The sequence below is a fragment of the Mixophyes fleayi genome, chromosome 10, assembly GCF_038048845.1.
Source record: "Mixophyes fleayi isolate aMixFle1 chromosome 10, aMixFle1.hap1, whole genome shotgun sequence".
In the NCBI taxonomy this organism is placed as follows: domain Eukaryota; kingdom Metazoa; phylum Chordata; class Amphibia; order Anura; family Limnodynastidae; genus Mixophyes; species Mixophyes fleayi.
Window position 1 is genome coordinate 8,058,247 of NC_134411.1, and position 20,333 is coordinate 8,078,579.

A 20,333-nucleotide genomic window follows, 5' to 3' on the forward strand; every position below is an offset into this window, starting at 1 on the left:
GGTGCATTGGAATGAGGAGGTGAAATCCATAAGATCCATTGGGATATTCCATTTTCTAAACTGTCCTGGAAAAATGACCGAAACTCATTGCTTGCTTTGGGTAGCTATTTCCAGGATCTTTTTCTCAGTTCACAAGTTTCCATAAGTCTCCTCCAAAATGTCCACAAGTATTTCCTAAATGTCCCCAAATAGAAGACAGTAAAGAAATCGACATCGCATTAGATACTATTAAGTGGAAGAATTTAAGATACACAAGTGTACATTTTAAATAGTTCCATTTTCGTTTAGGGACAATTGAAACGGAAAATTGAAATTTTCAGATATGAAACCTTATGGTAAGATATTTTTTTCAGTGTTATGCTGACATTTCTCTTTCAGCTCTTTAAGAATGATAGTCACATATTCCCACTCCATTACAGACAGCTACACATTGTACCAGAATTTCTGGACCATATCATCATGGGATCATGAAGAACATGAAGGGGATCATAAACACGGATATTGTAAAGGAAAAAAAAGTTCAACTGCCGAACAAAAACATGAGATTTACTGTAGAATACTTTTTGCCATCAATCAGACATAAAAAATGTTCAACACCTCATGCTTCAATGGCTCCATAGCTCAGGGGTTAGAGCACTGGTCTTGTAAACCAGGGGTCGTGAGTTCAAATCTCACTGGGGCCTAAAGCTTCCTTATTGTTGCAGCTGGTAATATGTTGGATGCAGGATCCGTATTGCAATGCATGCAATGCTCTGCTTGAGCGTTAACCGAGAAGATCCATTTGCAAATCGGTCACACATTGACAGTCAACTTGGACAGAGACAGAGGAAATCCAGTGCAATCTGGTCAGTCAGCTTTTGGTTTCATGGGAATGTCTGAAAAAGACTTTGTCAAATTGAATCTTTTGTGTCCATGTCGATAATTCTGTCATGACGATGTGTTATTATTGCGTGTGTGTCCAGCATTACAGACCTGAGATAGGGATTTTTAATGTGCGGCTGCAAAGATAGCGATAGCGACCAAACTGAAATTGGCAAACCTGTCTGTCTCTGTACTGATGTTTCGTAAAACGAAAACGGGCCATTTGTGATAAAAGGTGGTGCATTGGAATGAGGAGGTGAAATCCATAAGATCCATTGGGATATTCCATTTTCTAAACTGTCCTGGAAAAATGACCGAAACTCATTGCTTGCTTTGGGTAGCTATTTCCAGGATCTTTTTCTCAGTTCACAGGTTTCCATAAGTCTCCTCCAAAATGTCCACAAGTATTTCCTAAATGTCCCCAAATAGAAGACAGTAAAGAAATCGACATCGCATTAGATACTATTAAGTGGAAGAATTTAAGATACACAAGTGTACATTTTAAATAAATCCTTTTTCGTTTAGGGACAATTGAAACGGAAAATTGAAATTTTCAGATATGAAACCTTATGGTAAGATATTTTTTTCAGTGTTATGCTGACATTTCTCTTTCAGCTCTTTAAGAATGATAGTCACATATTCCCATTCCATTACAGACAGCTACACATTGTACCAGAATTTCTGGTCCATATCATCATGGGATCATGAAAAACATGAAGGAGATCATAAACACGGATATTGTAAAGGAAAAAAAAGTTCAACTGCCGAACAAAAACATGAGATTACTGTAGAATACTTTTTGCCATCAATCAGACATAAAAAATGTTCAACACCACATGCTTCAATGGCTCCATAGCTCAGGGGTTAGAGCACTGGTTTTGTAAACCAGGGGTCGTGAGTTCAAATCTCACTGGGGCCTAAAGCTTCCTTATTGTTGCAGCTGATAATATGTAGGATGCAGGATCCGTATTGCAATGCATGCAATGCTCTGCTTGAGCGTTAACCGAGAAGATCCATTTGCAAATCGGTCACACATTGACAGTCAACTTGGACAGAGACAGAGGAAATCCAGTGCAATCTGGTCAGTCAGCTTTTGGTTTCATGGGAATGTCTGAAAAAGACTTTGTCAAATTGAATCTTTTGTGTCCATGTCGATAATTCTGTCATGACGATGTGTTATTATTGCGTGTGTGTCCAGCATTACAGACCTGAGATAGGGATTTTCAATGTGCGGCTGCAAAGATAGCGATAGCGACCAAACTGAAATTGGCAAACCTGTCTGTCTCTGTACTGATGTTTCGTAAAACGAAAACGGGCCATTTGTGATAAAAGGTGGTGCATTGGAATGAGGAGGTGAAATCCATAAGATCCATTGGGATATTCCATTTTCTAAACTGTCCTGGAAAAATGACCGAAACTCATTGCTTGCTTTGGGTAGCTATTTCCAGGATCTTTTTCTCAGTTCACAGGTTTCCATAAGTCTCCTCCAAAATGTCCACAAGTATTTCCTAAATGTCCCCAAATAGAAGACAGTAAAGAAATCGACATCGCATTAGATACTATTAAGTGGAAGAATTTAAGATACACAAGTGTACATTTTAAATAGTTCCATTTTCGTTTAGGGACAATTGAAACGGAAAATTGAAATTTTCAGATATGAAACCTTATGGTAAGATATTTTTTTCAGTGTTATGCTGACATTTCTCTTTCAGCTCTTTAAGAATGATAGTCACATATTCCCACTCCATTACAGACAGCTACACATTGTACCAGAATTTCTGGACCATATCATCATGGGATCATGAAGAACATGAAGGGGATCATAAACACGGATATTGTAAAGGAAAAAAAAGTTCAACTGCCGAACAAAAACATGAGATTTACTGTAGAATACTTTTTGCCATCAATCAGACATAAAAAATGTTCAACACCTCATGCTTCAATGGCTCCATAGCTCAGGGGTTAGAGCACTGGTCTTGTAAACCAGGGGTCGTGAGTTCAAATCTCACTGGGGCCTAAAGCTTCCTTATTGTTGCAGCTGGTAATATGTTGGATGCAGGATCCGTATTGCAATGCATGCAATGCTCTGCTTGAGCGTTAACCGAGAAGATCCATTTGCAAATCGGTCACACATTGACAGTCAACTTGGACAGAGACAGAGGAAATCCAGTGCAATCTGGTCAGTCAGCTTTTGGTTTCATGGGAATGTCTGAAAAAGACTTTGTCAAATTGAATCTTTTGTGTCCATGTCGATAATTCTGTCATGACGATGTGTTATTATTGCGTGTGTGTCCAGCATTACAGACCTGAGATAGGGATTTTTAATGTGCGGCTGCAAAGATAGCGATAGCGACCAAACTGAAATTGGCAAACCTGTCTGTCTCTGTACTGATGTTTCGTAAAACGAAAACGGGCCATTTGTGATAAAAGGTGGTGCATTGGAATGAGGAGGTGAAATCCATAAGATCCATTGGGATATTCCATTTTCTAAACTGTCCTGGAAAAATGACCGAAACTCATTGCTTGCTTTGGGTAGCTATTTCCAGGATCTTTTTCTCAGTTCACAGGTTTCCATAAGTCTCCTCCAAAATGTCCACAAGTATTTCCTAAATGTCCCCAAATAGAAGACAGTAAAGAAATCGACATCGCATTAGATACTATTAAGTGGAAGAATTTAAGATACACAAGTGTACATTTTAAATAAATCCTTTTTCGTTTAGGGACAATTGAAACGGAAAATTGAAATTTTCAGATATGAAACCTTATGGTAAGATATTTTTTTCAGTGTTATGCTGACATTTCTCTTTCAGCTCTTTAAGAATGATAGTCACATATTCCCATTCCATTACAGACAGCTACACATTGTACCAGAATTTCTGGTCCATATCATCATGGGATCATGAAAAACATGAAGGAGATCATAAACACGGATATTGTAAAGGAAAAAAAAGTTCAACTGCCGAACAAAAACATGAGATTACTGTAGAATACTTTTTGCCATCAATCAGACATAAAAAATGTTCAACACCACATGCTTCAATGGCTCCATAGCTCAGGGGTTAGAGCACTGGTTTTGTAAACCAGGGGTCGTGAGTTCAAATCTCACTGGGGCCTAAAGCTTCCTTATTGTTGCAGCTGATAATATGTAGGATGCAGGATCCGTATTGCAATGCATGCAATGCTCTGCTTGAGCGTTAACCGAGAAGATCCATTTGCAAATCGGTCACACATTGACAGTCAACTTGGACAGAGACAGAGGAAATCCAGTGCAATCTGGTCAGTCAGCTTTTGGTTTCATGGGAATGTCTGAAAAAGACTTTGTCAAATTGAATCTTTTGTGTCCATGTCGATAATTCTGTCATGACGATGTGTTATTATTGCTTGTGTGTCCAGCATTACAGACCTGAGATACGGATTTTTAATGTGCGGCTGCAAAGATAGCGATAGCAACCAAACTGAAATTGGAAAACCTGTCTGTCTCTGTACTGATGTTTCGTAAAATGAAAACGGGCCATTTGTGATAATAGGTGGTGCATTGGAATGAGGAGGTGAAATCCATAAGATCCATTGGGATATTCCATTTTCTAAACTGTCCTGGAAAAATGACCGAAACTCATTGCTTGCTTTGGGTAGCTATTTCCAGGATCTTTTTCTTAGTTCACAAGTTTCCATACGTCTCCTCCAAAATGTCCACAAGTATTTCCTAAATGTCCCCAAATAGAAGACAGTAAAGAAATCGACATCGCATTAGATACTATTAAGTGGAAGAATTTAAGATACACAAGTGTACATTTTAAATAAATCCTTTTTCGTTCAGGGACAATTGAAACGGAAAATTGAAATTTTCAGATATGAAACCTTAAGGTAAGATATTTGTTTCAGTGTTAAGCTGCCATTTCTCTTTCAGCTCTTTAAGAATGAAAATCACACCTTCCCATTCCATTACAGACAGCTACAAATTGTACCAGAATTTCTGGACCATATCATCATGGGATCATGAAGAACATGAAGGAGATCATAAACACGGATATTGTAAAGGAAAAAAAAGTTCAACTGCCGAACAAAAACATGAGATTTACTGTAGAATACTTTTTGCCATCAATCAGACATAAAAAATGTTCAACACCACATGCTTCAATGGCTCCATAGCTCAGGGGTTAGAGCACTGGTCTTGTAAACCAGGGGTCATGAGTTCAAATCTCACTGGGGCCTAATGCTTCCTTATTGTTGCAGCTGATAATATGTAGGATGCAGGATGCGTATTGCAATGCATGCAATGCTCTGCTTGAGCGTTAACCGAGAAGATCCATTTGCAAATCCGTCACACATTGACAGTCAACTTGGACAGAGACAGAGGAAATCCAGTGCAATCTGGTCAGTCAGCTTTTGGTTTCATGGGAATGTCTGAAAAAGACTTTGTCAAATTGAATCTTTTGTGTCCATGTCGATAATTATGTCATGACAAAGATAGCGATAGCGACCAAACTGAAATTGGCAAACCTGTCTGTCTCTGTACTGATGTTTCGTAAAATGAAAACGGGCCATTTGTGATAAAAGGTGGTGCATTGGAATGAGGAGGTGAAATCCATAAGATCCATTGGGATATTCCATTTTCTAAACTGTCCTGGAAAAATGACCGAAACTCATTGCTTGCTTTGGGTAGCTATTTCCAGGATCTTTTTCTCAGTTCACAAGTTTCCATAAGTCTCCTTCAAAATGTCCACAAGTATTTCCTAAATGTCCCCAAATAGAAGACAGTAAAGAAATCGACATCGCATTAGATACTATTAAGTGGAAGAATTTAAGATACACAAGTGTACATTTTAAATAGTTCCATTTTCGTTTAGGGACAATTGAAACGGAAAATTGAAATTTTCAGATATGAAACCTTATGGTAAGATATTTTTTTCAGTGTTATGCTGACATTTCTCTTTCAGCTCTTTAAGAATGATAGTCACATATTCCCATTCCATTACAGACAGCTACACATTGTACCAGAATTTCTGGACCATATCATCATGGGATCATGAAAAACATGAAGGAGATCATAAACACGGATATTGTAAAGGAAAAAAAAGTTCAACTGCCGAACAAAAACATGAGATTTACTGTAGAATACTTTTTGCCATCAATCAGACATAAAAAATGTTCAACACCACATGCTTCAATGGCTCCATAGCTCAGGGGTTAGAGCACTGGTCTTGTAAACCAGTTGTCGTGAGTTCAAATCTCACTGGGGCCTCATGCTTCCTTATTGTTGCAGCTGGTAATATGTAGGATGCAGGATCCGTATTGCAATGCATGCAATGCTCTGCTTGAGTGTTAACCGAGAAGATCCATTTGCAAATCGGTCACACATTGACAGTCAACTTGGACAGAGACAGAGGAAATCCAGTGCAATCTGGTCAGTCAGCTTTTGGTTTCATGGGAATGTCTGAAAAAGACTTTGTCAAATTGAATCTTTTGTGTCCATGTCGATAATTATGTCATGACAAAGATAGCGATAGCGACCAAACTGAAATTGGCAAACCTGTCTGTCTCTGTACTGATGTTTCGTAAAATGAAAACGGGCCATTTGTGATAAAAGGTGGTGCATTGGAATGAGGAGGTGAAATCCATAAGATCCATTGGGATATTCCATTTTCTAAACTGTCCTGGAAAAATGACCGAAACTCATTGCTTGCTTTGGGTAGCTATTTCCAGGATCTTTTTCTCAGTTCACAAGTTTCCATAAGTCTCCTCCAAAATGTCCACAAGTATTTCCTAAATGTCCCCAAATAGAAGACAGTAAAGAAATCGACATCGCATTAGATACTATTAAGTGGAAGAATTTAAGATACACAAGTGTACATTTTAAATAGTTCCATTTTCGTTTAGGGACAATTGAAACGGAAAATTGAAATTTTCAGATATGAAACCTTATGGTAAGATATTTTTTTCAGTGTTATGCTGACATTTCTCTTTCAGCTCTTTAAGAATTATAGTCACACATTCCCATTCCATTACAGACAGCTACACATTGTACCAGAATTTCTGGACCATATCATCATGGGATCATGAAGAGCATGAAGGAGATCATAAACACGGATATTGTAAAGGAAACAAAAGTGCAACTGCCGAACAAGAACATGAGATTTACTGTAGAAAACTTTTCGCCATCAATCAGACATAAAAAATGTTCAACAACATATGCTTCAATGGCTCCATAGCTCAGGGGTTAGAGCACTGGTCTTGTAAACCAGGGGTTGTGAGTTCAAATCTCACTGGGGCCTAATGCTTCCTTATTGTTGCAGCTGATAATATGTAGGATGCAGGATGCGTATTGCAATGCATGCAATGCTCTGCTTGAGCGTTAACCGAGAAGATCCATTTGCAAATCGGTCACACATTGACAGTCAACTTGGACAGAGACAGAGGAAATCCAGTGCAATCTGGTCAGTCAGCTTTTGGTTTCATGGGAATGTCTGAAAAAGACTTTGTCAAATTGAATCTTTTGTGTCCTTGTCGATAATTCTGTCATGACGATGTGTTATTATTGCTTGTGTGTCCAGCATTACAGACCTGAGATAGGGATTTTCAATGTGCGGCTGCAAAGATAGCGATAGCGACCAAACTGAAATTGGCAAATCTGTCTGTCTCTGTACTGATGTTTCGTAAAATGAAAACGGGCCATTTGTGATAATAGGTGGTGCATTGGAATGAGGAGGTGAAATCCATAAGATCCATTGGGATATTCCATTTTCTAAACTGTCCTGGAAAAATGACCGAAACTCATTGCTTGCTTTGGGTAGCTATTTCCAGGATCTTTTTCTCAGTTCACAAGTTTCCATAAGTCTCCTCCAAAATGTCCACAAGTATTTCCTAAATGACCCCAAATAGAAGACAGTAAAGAAATCGACATCGCATTAGATACTATTAAGTGGAAGAATTTAAGATACACAAGTGTACATTTTAAATAGTTCCATTTTCGTTTAGGGACAATTGAAACGGAAAATTGAAATTTTCAGATATGAAACCTTATGGTAAGATATTTTTTTCAGTGTTATGCTGACATTTCTCTTTCAGCTCTTTAAGAATGATAGTCATATATTCCCATTCCATTACAGACAGCTACACATTGTACCAAAATTTCTGGACCATATCATCATGGGATCATGAAGAACATGAAGGAGATCATAAACACGGATATTGTAAAGGAAAAAAAAGTTCAACTGCCGAACAAAAACATGAGATTTACTGTAAAATACTTTTTGCCATCAATCAGACATAAAAAATGTTCAACACCACATGCTTCAATGGCTCCATAGCTCAGGGGTTAGAGCACTGGTCTTGTAAACCAGGGGTCGTGAGTTCAAATCTCACTGGGGCCTCATGCTTCCTTATTGTTGCAGCTGGTAATATGTAGGATGCAGGATCCGTATTGCAATGCATGCAATGCTCTGCTTGAGTGTTAACCGAGAAGATCCATTTGCAAATCGGTCACACATTGACAGTCAACTTGGACAGAGACAGAGGAAATCCAGTGCAATCTGGTCAGTCAGCTTTTGGTTTCATGGGAATGTCTGAAAAAGACTTTGTCAAATTGAATCTTTTGTGTCCATGTCGATAATTCTGTCATGACGATGTGTTATTATTGCGTGTGTGTCCAGCATTACAGACCTGAGATAGGGATTTTCAATGTGCGGCTGCAAAGATAGCGATAGCGACCAAACTGAAATTGGCAAACCTGTCTGTCTCTGTACTGATGTTTCGTAAAATGAAAACGGGCCATTTGTGATAAAAGGTGGTGCATTGGAATGAGGAGGTGAAATCCATAAGATCCATTGGGATATTCCATTTTCTAAACTGTCCTGGAAAAATGACCGAAACTCATTGCTTGCTTTGGGTAGCTATTTCCAGGATCTTTTTCTCAGTTCACAAGTTTCCATAAGTCTCCTCCAAAATGTCCACAAGTATTTCCTAAATGTCCCCAAATAGAAGACAGTAAAGAAATCGACATCGCATTAGATACAATTACGTGGAAGAATTTAAGATACACAAGTGTACATTTTAAATAGTTCCATTTTCGTTTAGGGACAATTGAAACGGAAAATTGAAATTTTCAGATATGAAACCTTATGGTAAGATATTTTGTTTCAGTGTTATGCTGACATTTCTCTTTCAGCTCTTTAAGAATTATAGTCACACATTCCCATTCCATTACAGACAGCTACACATTGTACCAGAATTTCTGGACCATATCATCATGGGATCATGAAGAACATGAAGGAGATCATAAACACGGATATTGTAAAGGAAACAAAAGTGCAACTGCCGAACAAGAACATGAGATTTACTGTAGAAAACTTTTCGCCATCAATCAGACATAAAAAATGTTCAACACCACATGCTTCAATGGCTCCATAGCTCAGGGGTTAGAGCACTGGTCTTGTAAACCAGGGGTCGTGAGTTCAAATCTCACTGGGGCCTAATGCTTCCTTATTGTTGCAGCTGATAATATGTAGGATGCAGGATGCGTATTGCAATGCATGCAATGCTCTGCTTGAGCGTTAACCGAGAAGATCCATTTGCAAATCCGTCACACATTGACAGTCAACTTGGACAGAGACAGAGGAAATCCAGTGCAATCTGGTCAGTCAGCTTTTGGTTTCATGGGAATGTCTGAAAAAGACTTTGTCAAATTGAATCTTTTGTTTCCTTGTCGATAATTCTGTCATGACGATGTGTTATTATTGCGTGTGTGTCCAGCATTACAGACCTGAGATAGGGATTTTCAATGTGCGGCTGCAAAGATAGCGATAGCGACCAAACTGAAATTGGCAAATCTGTCTGTCTCTGTACTGATGTTTCGTAAAATGAAAACGGGCCATTTGTGATAATAGGTGGTGCATTGGAATGAGGAGGTGAAATCCATAAGATCCATTGGGATATTCCATTTTCTAAACTGTCCTGGAAAAATGACCGAAACTCATTGCTTGCTTTGGGTAGCTATTTCCAGGATCTTTTTCTCAGTTCACAAGTTTCCATAAGTCTCCTCCAAAATGTCCACAAGTATTTCCTAAATGTCCCCAAATAGAAGACAGTAAAGAAATCGACATCGCATTAGATACTATTAAGTGGAAGAATTTAAGATACACAAGTGTACATTTTAAATAGTTCCATTTTCGTTTAGGGACAATTGAAACGGAAAATTGAAATTTTCAGATATGAAACCTTATGGTAAGAAATTTTTTTCAGTGTTATGCTGACATTTCTCTTTCAGCTCTTTAAGAATGATAGTCACATATTCCCATTCCATTACAGACAGCTACACATTGTACCAGAATTTCTGGACCATATCATCATGGGATCATGAAGAACATGAAGGAGATCATAAACACGGATATTGTAAAGGAAAAAAAAGTTCAACTGCCGAACAAAAACATGAGATTTACTGTAGAATACTTTTTGCCATCAATCAGACATAAAAAATGTTCAACACCACATGCTTCAATGGCTCCATAGCTCAGGGGTTAGAGCACTGCTCTTGTAAACCAGGGGTCGTGAGTTCAAATCTCACTGGGGCCTAACACTTCCTTATTGTTGCAGCTGATAGTATGTAGGATGCAGGATCCGTATTGCAATGCATGCAATGCTCTGCTTGAGCGTTAACCGAGAAGATCCATTTGCAAATTGGTCACACATTGACAGTCAACTTGGACAGAGACAGAGGAAATCCAGTGCAATCTGGTCAGTCAGCTTTTGGTTTCATGGGAATGTCTGAAAAAGACTTTGTCAAATTGAATCTTTTGTGTCCATGTCGATAATTCTGTCATGACAATGTGTTATTATTGCGTGTGTGTCCAGCATTACAGACCTGAGATAGGGATTTTCAATGTGCGGCTGCAAAGATAGCGATAGCGACCAAACTGAAATTGGCAAACCTGTCTGTCTCTGTACTGATGTTTCGTAAAATGAAAACGGGCCATTTGTGATAAAAGGTGGTGCATTGGAATGAGGAGGTGAAATCCATAAGATCCATTGGGATATTCCATTTTCTAAACTGTCCTGGAAAAATGACTGAAACTCATTGCTTGCTTTGGGTAGCTATTTCCAGGATCTTTTTCTCAGTTCACAAGTTTCCATAAGTCTCCTCCAAAATGTCCACAAGTATTTCCTAAATGTCCCCAAATAGAAGACAGTAAAGAAATCGACATCGCAATAGATACTATTAAGTGGAAGAAATCAAGATACACAAGTGTACATTTTAAATAGTTCCATTTTAGTTTAGGGACAATTGAAACGGAAAATTGAAATGTTCAGATATGAAACCTTAAGGTAAGATATTTTTTTTAGTGTTAAGCTGCCATTTCTCTTTCAGCTCTTTAAGAATGAAAGTCACACCTTCCCATTCCATTACAGACAGCTACAAATTGTACCAGAATTTCTGGACCATATCATCATGGGATAATGAAGAACATGAAGCAGATCATAAACACGGATATTGTATAGGAAAAAAACTGCAACTCCTGAACAAGAACATGAGATTTACTGTAGAAAACTTTTCGCCATCAATCAGACATAAAAAATGTTCAACAGCAATTGCTCCAATGGCTCCATAGCTCAGGGGTTAGAGCACTGGTCTTGTAAACCAGGGGTCATGAGTTCAAATCTCACTGGGGCCTAGTGCTTCCTTATTGTTGCAGCTGGTAATATGTAGGATGCAGGATCTGTATTGCAATGCATGCAATGCTCTGCTTGAGCGTTAACCGAGAAGATCCATTTGCAAATCGGTCACACATTGACAGTCAACTTGGACAGAGACAGAGGAAATCCAGTGCAATCTGGTCAGTCAGCTTTTGGTTTCATGGGAATGTCTGAAAAAGACTTTGTCAAATTGAATCTTTTGTGTCCATGTCGGTAATTCTGTCATGACGATGTGTTATTATTGCGTGTGTGTCCAGCATTACAGACCTGAGATAGGGATTTTCAATGTGCGGCTGCAAAGATAGCGATAGCGACCAAACTGAAATTGGAAAACCTGTCTGTCTCTGTACTGATGTTTCGTAAAATAAAAACGGGCCATTTGTGATAAAAGGTGGAATGAGGAGGTGAAATCCATAAGATCCATTGGGATATTCCATTTTCTAAACTGTCCTGGAAAAATGACCGAAACTCATTGCTTGCTTTGGGTAGCTATTTCCAGGATCTTTTTCTCAGTTCACAAGTTTCCATAAGTCTCCTCCAAAATGTCCACAAGTATTTCCTAAATGTCCCCAAATAGAAGACAGTAAAGAAATCGACATCGCAATAGATACTATTAAGCGGAAGAAATCCAGATACACAAGTGTACATGGAGTAGTACTCAATTTTAGAAAGCAGCAATACACTTATTCCTTTAAGATTGATGAAAAAATGCAATGCTAAGGACCGGCTCACAGATTTTGTTAGGGGGAAAATCCATTAATTATTTAACATTTATGTGTTTTGATTCTTTTGGAGGTGTTGTTTAGCGCTCAGGTAGAGAAGCGCTGGTCGAACTGCAATAGAAACCTTTATATAAAAAGAGACTAGCAGCACCTGAAAACATTCGCTGACTAGTAGCTAAGTGTTTTTCTCAACTCCTCTCTAGTTGCTCTCACGGTGACTCTGCCATTTTGGCAATCAGGCTGAAGGATTTATTCCCCATTGTTACATTGTGGTCTTTTTGCATTGCCATAATATTTATATGGTGGGGGGGTAGACAAAAGCAATGGAAACACTAGACAATAAAGGGATTGAAACTGTTTGTGTTGACTACACTGAAAGGACATTCACCATGCTGGTCTATTGTTGTTGTTTTTGCTTATGTTATGTAAATCTGGTGTCAATGCATTAGAGATTGCTGTGAGTAACAGTTCAGTACCGTAAAATGGAAAACCTGTCAGATTTTCAACAAAGGCAGATTTTTGGTGCGCATTTAACTGGGGCATCTCTGACAAATATTGTTTCTTTAGTTGGTTTCTCCAAAACTGAAGTAAAAGACATCACCGAACAGTGAATAGGATTGTGCCTAAAAATCATAGAACTACTGCAGCAAATGTGAGAGCAAAACTCAATATTTATCTTGAAGACCTTCTTTCTACAAAACCAGTCTGACGAGAGCTTCACCAATCCAACATCCATAGTTCAGCTGCCAACCTCTTATTACTGATATCAAGTCTAAAAGGTGAAGAAAATTGTTTCAGGATTACAAAAACCTGGATGTCTGATGCTTGGAAACATGTAATATGGTCCGATAATTCGTCCTTCACTCTATTCCCTATATTGGATCAGGTTTACTCATGGAATATTCCCAAGAAAGCTATAATTCTGATTGCTAGTTCCAACTGTAGAACATGGCGGTAGGTCTGGGCAGAGATATCTTGGTATTCTTCTGGTCCTACAATTACTCTCAAAGGCCAAAATAATACCAGTGACTATGTGGAAATTTTAGGCAACCAGGTGCATGCCATGGTCCAGACATCCTTTCCCGACAACAATGCAATTTTTCAAGATGACAATGTCCCCATATAAACAGCCAGAAGTGTTCAATCTTGGTTTAAGGAGCATGAAGATGAAAAACGGTATCTTCCCTGGCAAGCAGAATTGGCAGACTTAAATATCATTGAAACACTGTCTTCAGTTTTAGGGGCACGTTTATCATTCATCGGCAAAAATGAGAAATAGTTATCAATCCTTATCGCATGGATAAGGATTGAACTATTTCTCAAATTTATTAAAAACGGATCACAGAAACAGCAGTTCCGAAAAACTGCTGTTTCTGTGATAAAAAAAAATCACACTTACCCCCCTCTTCGGAAGCGCTGTCTCCGGATCTCCTCCAGGTGTTGTCTGTTCTTCTTCATCGTTCAATTGCGCATGTACAGCACAAAGATCCCGGCTCTGTCTCTGCAACTATCGTTGCAGAGAGCGAACGGTGAGTGACAGGGAGGGATCATGTGATCCCTCCACACATGCGCTGTCCAGCTCTGCTCTTCGGAGCAAAACTGACAGCATTGGATTTTTTCAATTTTGATAATGTACGCCAGCTGAAACATGACAAGTTTCCGAAAAAAATGCTTTTTCGGAACTTGTTAGATAGCGGCCAGGACCAGTCACCATACAGTTGAATGGTGACTGGTCCCAAAAACGAAGAGGAGTGCAAAGCAGCAGATTGCACCTTTATTAAATATGCGGAGGACACATCGGGACCTGATTTCCACGGTAAGTGCACGATAGTGCACTACTGTGCTTTCTTAAATATGCCCCTTAGAGTGGAGAGAGAGAAGCAAATTCCCTCCTCCACAGTGGCGGATCCAGGGGAGTGCGATCGGGGCGATCGTCCCCCCTAGCAGGGGCTTGCTGCCGACAGCTGCACACTGTGCAGGTCCGTTCAGCAGTGACAGTGTGCTGCCCGGCTGCTCTGATTGTGTTTTAAACACAATCAGAGCAGCGGGACAGCACACTGTCACTGTCGAGCGGACCTGCACATAGTGTGCAGCCGTCGGCAGCCTTAGAAATCAGAAAGAGGGCGGGGCCTAAATTGCCCCCCCTAAAATCGCCCCGGGTAAAGCAGTTGTCTAGATCCGCCCCTGCTCCTCCATCACCTTTCAAGCAATTTCATTTTCCTGAAGAGTGGTCTAACATTTCTCTAGATACTATACAGAACTTATATATTAAAGAACTGGGTGTCTTTCATAATTGTTTAAATTTTTTTGTCCATGTACTGTATGTTGAAATTCAATATTGTGGTCTTAGTTGTTATTTTTAAATATAGCGTAAACCAGCGTTGGAGAACTTGCAGCCTTCAGGCCGCAGGCAGCCTTTTGTTGCTTCAAATTTGCCCAACATGCCGGAAACCACTCTGTGTGCAGAAAACTGCCTAACAGCTCCCTGAGGAGACAGCGCTCCATATCAGGATCAGCAGGTGGTAATATACATAATATCATCATCACCAACATTTATTTATATAGCACCATAATTGACAGCAAACACAGTAAGAAACCAATATTAACACATACTTGCCGACTTTCTTCAGTCAGCATCCGGGATCTGCCTGGGGGAGGTGGGCTTTTTGGGGCGGGGCTATGCAAATCATGCCATTTTGGCCCCACCCCTGTGATGTAATGATGCAAACGTGTCATTTTACAGTGGGGGCGGGGCTAAAAGCTGCGATTCCCCGAGAATCGCTGCATTTTGGATCTAATACTGCCCACTTCAGCCCATTTCACTATGAAGTGGGCAGATGCGGGAGGCTGCCATACTCTACCTGGAGTCCGGGAGACCTATCTGGAATATTCTATTTTAATAGTTATATCCATGTGTACCCATTTGTGTGCTCCAACTTTTTATTCCGCATATGCAAGTACATATTTTTTTAGGCTTTTAATTCTTAACTAGTAAACTTCTAAACTAGTACAAACCTCTTGACGCCCACTGTTATTTATATTGGACAGGTATTGTGTTGCGCAGAAGTAAATGTACCATACTAGGAACTTGTTTTTGTCCACCACTGTTTCCTCTTAGTTGATATGTTTGTATTGTAAATCATAGTGTTAAACACTCAGCAAATTCCATTACACATGGTTTCCGAGAAAGTCACATTTCACAGTGCATTGCAATACCCATATCGTTGTGAAAGGGTTGATTTGTATTGCTATTTGAACTGGATAATAAGCATAAAATAAAAATATATCAATTTCGATATATAACCAAAGGAAATGGCTATCTGATCCAAACCTCCCAAAACAATGTGAAATGCACGAAAGTTTACAGAGTTGTTAAAGGATAATTTGTGCTTTAATTGATGAAGAGAAAACTGTTATAACATACAACTATAAAAGAATTAAAAAGCAGACAGGCCTGCTGCATTGACGTTATTAGCAGGATACTGTGCAGGAACTTCTAACAACCTGTGCTATTAGGAAACTGTGCCTGTTTCTACAAGGTGTGACCGCAGCATTCTCTCCAATGTCTGGAGTTTGGCCAATATGCAGGAAACTTCAAAGGCTTTTATGAAAAGTCTTTGAAGTGATGAACCAAGCAAACGAAATCGAGTCTTGAGAAAATGCTTTAAATGCGCTTAAAATATATGTTTAAAAGAATTCAGGAACATTCTAAATTGAAGCATTCAAAAGAAATGAATCCGTTTGAATAAAAACTTGCTACTTTAGAGATGTCAGCAGTGCTTTGGGTCTAACCTTTCCTATCAGCGAACGTGCCTACTGCTGCAAGTTGTGCCAGCAAATATTCTCGCTAATACTTTTGTTTAGTTGGACAATAATGCCACCTGCTGTACTAAGCAGCTTCAAGATACTGCATATCGTATAGAGCATTGCATATATTCTGCATAGTTATCTCAATGTTAGAAATGTCTCATGTTAAATCAATATACTAACCCACTATGTGAAACAGGTTCAGGATCTTTGAATGGGAAAATGAAAAATGGGGATGTAGCTCAGTGGTAGAGCGCACGCTTCGCATGTGTGAGGCCCCGGGTTCAATCCCCGGCATCTCCACAATTTTTTTGGGTAGGGGTGAGGCTTGATAGATGCTTCTTGTTAGCAGAACCTACAAATAATGCCCCTTTCACCCTATTTACCAAACTACAACTTAATTTACTACTGCAGTTAAGTGTGCTGAATTAATTAATGTTCTAAAAAATACTCTTCATATCAATAAACAATATAAATTGCAGGACCAGAACATTTTGTACAAAGTGAAAGAGGTTCTGTTGGAGGTTCTTTGTTAAATTAAAAGCTACCACTGTATGTAACAGTTTACAGTTTAGCATTGGTACATTTTACTAAACATAGTTTTGATACATTTCTTTGGATTCTTATATAGAGGTCTGATTGATTCAAACTGAAGTATAGAACTTAAAAATGCCTAAGTATCATATTTTGTATTCTGTTTTTATTTGGTTGATGTCTTTTTTTACTAGCCCAAACGTAGCCCACCTTGGTCTTTTTTGTGTCCATGGCAGATTTTAACTTAACTGGGAATGGGAGCATGTAATGAATGTGGACAAGAGGTGCAGATCTTGGGCAGATTGGAGAAATTGGGTTGGGAGATTTCTTGGGACAAGGTAAAATATGTAAGAAGGTGCTGTTTTGTGAATGCTTTTGTATGTTATTGTATATGTCTAGTGCAGGTTTGTATATGGATTTATTAGTATTTTGTATCTGATTTGGTAAATAAGAAGCAACCACTGTAGTGAATGGGTACAGAGCAGCAGTAAAATAATGTTTTGCACGGAAAATTAGTTATGCATAGGAAAAACATATTTGTGGCATTGAGGCCCCTCCCAGCTGAGGTATGTGGTCCCCATGTACAAAAACATGAGATAACCCCTAAATTAAATGGTATTGTAGTCAACACATTGTAGTCAATTTAAGTGAGAAAATCTGATCCAGATTTTGCAGCGCTGTATGACACTTGCTGAAGGCATGGATTACCTTCTAAGTAAATAACATCACATGTTGTGATGATCTATCATGACAGGGGTTGAATAATTCAATACCTGAGACAGTGAGCTCTGTCTTTAAAGCTGGTGATAGGAGTTACCTTGATTGTTAATCCTGTCTCTGCAGGACTGAAAATCTCAGGTTAAGAAGAGTGGATCTGATTTGCATTTCCAGTATAACAAGTCTCACTGTGCTCTATTCACTCAGGAAAAAATGATTGGCGTATCATGCTGCTTGTGTACAAAATATAGTCACAGGACTATTAGTGCTTTTTTGGCACGCAACTATACATCATATTTCTTTGTACACAAACAGCACTGCTACACTAATTGTTTTATAGGGTAGTAGTCTATAATAGATTTATTATTATTTTCTGATGACGACTTTCCACTTCGTGTAAATTTTACCATAAGGATTGCACACTACTTTGCATGAGAAAGTGGCTGTCTTTCTAAATTTGCATCGATAGTGTTCTAACACCAGATCAGAAGATTCAGCGTTCATATCACATTGGGGATATTCATTTTCTTACTTTTTAATTTTAATACTACGATATTGAATGCACTTACAATTAAGTAGCACTGGCTGTTTAATTAACTGTTAGTGCCCTGAAAACACATTTGATGAATGACATTTATTTAGTGTTTAGAGTTAGTTCCAATGCTCCCTGTCAGGATAAAGCATAAATCTGATATGCTGAAATAGAATATTGGATGTCAGGACCCAAATAAATGTTTGCATGAATACCTAAATTCACCTGATGTTCAATTCAGATAAAGGTGTGACTAAATGAGCCCAGGAACAGGTAATTGAGTTAGGTAAACCCTTTGTGCAGAGACCAGCTTTAGATATGCAGATCAGACATCCATTGTATTTGATCATGTATTTCCCTAGCTAATTTACTTCCCTTCAATAGGTAGTATAAACACAAACTAACCCCTAGGTGTAAATTAGAGAGCTTGCAGTTATTTACAAGGGATAATTCATAACTGCAGGGTAAATAGGTTGTATCAAATGAATCCATTGATAAGCTAGTGTAACAGTAAAAGACGCAGAGTCTGATGTAATGGTGTTTGGAGGTTTTTACATCCCAGTGTGAGGAGATAAGCCTGCCACTTTTAGCAGCTTCCAGGACATAGCACTGTTTGCTTGTGACACTTGAATAGACTTGTAGGTACCGCTCAGCATGTAGCCTGGCTCAATGAGGCCAGGGGATAACATAGCCTATATGTAATACTGTATAGACAGAAAGAATTCAGTTTTAAAATATGCCACTTAAAATCAATAAAAGCAGAGATCAACCACCTATTCCTCAATAGCATGAGGAAGGGCAGCTCATATGGTAAATTAAGAATTCTGACCCACAGAGAAATGGAGAAAAGGAGTGGAAGCTCTGCGAATGCCCTGTACTTAGGCATGTTTGATATGACAAGATGAACCAAGTCATAAGGGATTTGTTAATGATAAGATTGGATCGATGTAACGCTGTCCAGGACAAATATATCACATTGTAGAATTGGTTAATAAATCAGGCAACAGGTAAATTTGGTTTGAAAAGGTGTCCCAGGACACAACCCCGATTAGCATTAACCCTGCCCCTGTGAATGCCGCACCCATTTGAGGTTGCTTAAAAATCTGTGTTCTGAGGGAACAAATTGTCAGACTTTTGGGGATCAATCTAATTTGAAGGACTGTCCATCATTTCTGCCTGCCCCAGGCATACAGATTATTATATGTAAGTAATGCTCTGTACGTTATCTCTTTTATTTTAAACTGTTTTGCTTGTTATGTCAAATTTATTATTTGTTTATTCATTATTTTTCTTTATATCTGTATGCCCTGTACCTTTTGTATATTAAATCTAAAATTTAATAAGTTGCGTCCTTGATACTCTAAAGAATCCATAGCCTGTGTAGAAGAGAGATTGCTTATCCAGGTTACCCTGTGTGTGACTGGTTGATACATTTGATTAACAAGCTGTGTGTGCTTGTATGTACATTTGTGTAACAGTCTGGAGGTGTGAAGAGTTAACCCTGTGGGTGCTGGTGTGAGTCTTGCTAGTTTGTGGAACTAGGAGCCTGTGTGCCAGCGTGGGACAGTATATTGGGGTCCTATTGCCCATAACCAATAGGTGGTGGCTGTACCTGAAGTGTCTGGGGGGTGTGAGAGCGCTGTGTTTGGGGGCGATTCCGTAGGTCTAAGAACCTGTGTGATAGGTGAGAGAGACTGCGGGCTGAAATCGTGTGTGACCTCATACAGCAAACACCCCAACGTCACGGCAGCTGGGAGCGCGTTCGTGACACTCCCCATTCAAAATCTCAAGCTGAACTTTCATGACAGTAACATCTTCTTGTAACCTGACACCTTCTACTTGTAAAGAAAAGCCTGTCCAAAATGCTAAAGAGAATGGATAATAAATTGTTACCAGGGAACATCGTGTAAAACGTTTGTACAAAACCATCTGAGTAAAAACAGAAGAGCAGAAAGTAAAGGCGTGTTCTCTTCTTTAAATAACCCATTCTAAAGACCATTATATGTACAGCTAATTAAAATTAGGTTATTTAGGGTGATTATTCAACTGACATTTTAAGTTAGCTGAAAACAATCCATTTTATGTGGTTCCATGGTGTAATGGTTAGCACTCTGGACTTTGAATCCAGCGATCCGAGTTCAAATCTCGGTGGGACCTTAATTCTATTTTCCTTTGTTAATTTATTTAAAGAAAGCCACACACCCAATGCATTGTAAGCCTTAACAAATGTGTACTTAAAAGCATACTAGCCATATTATTTAAGGGATAACTCTACCTTTGTGGAGATTTATTTGTTAAATATGCAAAATGGCCTTAATGTAAGTCCTACCTACCATTTGATAGATACTCTCTCTACCACAGTGGCCCTGATTCATCAAGTCATGCGCGTATTTAGGCTTAGCACACGCCCAAATATATCAAGGCACCACTCTCAACATATGTGTGCTGTTGAAATTGGGTGTATGGATTATAAA

General features: G+C 38.9%; 13 non-coding genes across 13 annotated transcripts; all 13 read left to right on the plus strand.

Moving 5' to 3' along the window:
- Positions 1 to 610: 610 nt before the first annotated feature.
- Positions 611 to 683, plus strand: TRNAT-UGU (transfer RNA threonine (anticodon UGU)). Its single transcript has one exon. It is a non-coding gene; the product is annotated as a tRNA-Thr (tRNA).
- A 1,024-nt stretch (positions 684 to 1,707) lies between these two features.
- TRNAT-UGU (transfer RNA threonine (anticodon UGU)) lies at positions 1,708 to 1,780 on the plus strand. Its single transcript has one exon. It is a non-coding gene; the product is annotated as a tRNA-Thr (tRNA).
- Positions 1,781 to 2,805: 1,025 nt separating this feature from the next.
- On the plus strand, positions 2,806 to 2,878 carry TRNAT-UGU (transfer RNA threonine (anticodon UGU)). Its single transcript has one exon. It is a non-coding gene; the product is annotated as a tRNA-Thr (tRNA).
- A 1,024-nt stretch (positions 2,879 to 3,902) lies between these two features.
- TRNAT-UGU (transfer RNA threonine (anticodon UGU)) lies at positions 3,903 to 3,975 on the plus strand. The gene has a single exon. It is a non-coding gene; the product is annotated as a tRNA-Thr (tRNA).
- A 1,025-nt stretch (positions 3,976 to 5,000) lies between these two features.
- TRNAT-UGU (transfer RNA threonine (anticodon UGU)) lies at positions 5,001 to 5,073 on the plus strand. The gene has a single exon. It is a non-coding gene; the product is annotated as a tRNA-Thr (tRNA).
- A 957-nt stretch (positions 5,074 to 6,030) lies between these two features.
- Positions 6,031 to 6,103, plus strand: TRNAT-UGU (transfer RNA threonine (anticodon UGU)). Its single transcript has one exon. It is a non-coding gene; the product is annotated as a tRNA-Thr (tRNA).
- A 957-nt stretch (positions 6,104 to 7,060) lies between these two features.
- TRNAT-UGU (transfer RNA threonine (anticodon UGU)) lies at positions 7,061 to 7,133 on the plus strand. The gene has a single exon. It is a non-coding gene; the product is annotated as a tRNA-Thr (tRNA).
- Positions 7,134 to 8,158: 1,025 nt separating this feature from the next.
- Positions 8,159 to 8,231, plus strand: TRNAT-UGU (transfer RNA threonine (anticodon UGU)). Its single transcript has one exon. It is a non-coding gene; the product is annotated as a tRNA-Thr (tRNA).
- Positions 8,232 to 9,257: 1,026 nt separating this feature from the next.
- Positions 9,258 to 9,330, plus strand: TRNAT-UGU (transfer RNA threonine (anticodon UGU)). The gene has a single exon. It is a non-coding gene; the product is annotated as a tRNA-Thr (tRNA).
- A 1,025-nt stretch (positions 9,331 to 10,355) lies between these two features.
- TRNAT-UGU (transfer RNA threonine (anticodon UGU)) lies at positions 10,356 to 10,428 on the plus strand. Its single transcript has one exon. It is a non-coding gene; the product is annotated as a tRNA-Thr (tRNA).
- Positions 10,429 to 11,452: 1,024 nt separating this feature from the next.
- TRNAT-UGU (transfer RNA threonine (anticodon UGU)) lies at positions 11,453 to 11,525 on the plus strand. Its single transcript has one exon. It is a non-coding gene; the product is annotated as a tRNA-Thr (tRNA).
- Positions 11,526 to 16,307: 4,782 nt separating this feature from the next.
- TRNAA-CGC (transfer RNA alanine (anticodon CGC)) lies at positions 16,308 to 16,379 on the plus strand. The gene has a single exon. It is a non-coding gene; the product is annotated as a tRNA-Ala (tRNA).
- Positions 16,380 to 19,944: 3,565 nt separating this feature from the next.
- Positions 19,945 to 20,016, plus strand: TRNAQ-UUG (transfer RNA glutamine (anticodon UUG)). Its single transcript has one exon. It is a non-coding gene; the product is annotated as a tRNA-Gln (tRNA).
- The last annotated feature ends 317 nt before the right edge of the window (positions 20,017 to 20,333 follow it).